Here is a 773-nt window from a genome sequence, read left to right as displayed (position 1 = left end):
AGAGAAGCAGGCTCCCAAGGAGCAGGGAGCCTGATGCGGGACTCGATCCCAGGACCCTGGGATCATGACCTGAGCTGAAGGCAAATGCTTAACCATCTGAGCCACCCAGGTGCCCAGTTCAATTGATTTTAAATTGTAACTTGAAATGCTTCATGCAGCTGGGACTGTTCCTGGGTAACAATGATGCAGTGGGTTTAGGGACTGACCTAGTCAGAAGTTCTGGGTTTAGCTGCGAGAGGCCTTTTCCCTGGCCTGTGTGCCTCACCCCTCCTCACACGCTGCATTACTGGGCCTTGGGCCATTAACACCTTGGCCCTTGGGCTTCTATCAGATGTGTTGGGGGGTATCTTGGCCTGTGGTGTCATTTTCATGATCTTTATAACCTCCTCCCTTCCTGACTATTCCTAACCTCCTGTGGGTACTGAATATATGCTTGATGAATGACCAACTGAGGGTGTGTGTGGATGCCTGAAATACCTCTTGTGCTGCCGTTTCAAATTTCCTGTCACTATAGTCTCTCCTTTGGGATTTAGGCAATATCTAAGAAGACCTAAATGAAAGTCCCTTACCTGAGAGAGACATCACTGTCGTTCATATCAGCAGAGGTCAAAATGATACAACCTGGAACAGAAACAATTTGATGGGAGAATGGAGGATGGGGCATTAGAAAGGCTCAAACAAGGGCCCTTCCTCAGGATGTCGGACTGGAATGGGCTGCCGGTGGGGCCTCTGCGTTAGCAGGGACCAGTGTGAGGATCCTGAACACTGGAGAA

This window comes from Phoca vitulina, unplaced genomic scaffold (assembly GCF_004348235.1).
Source record: "Phoca vitulina isolate PV1807 unplaced genomic scaffold, GSC_HSeal_1.0 scaffold2, whole genome shotgun sequence".
NCBI lineage: Eukaryota > Metazoa > Chordata > Mammalia > Carnivora > Phocidae > Phoca > Phoca vitulina.
The sequence above is the reverse complement of the archived record's forward strand: the minus strand, read 5'-3'. Positions refer to the sequence as shown.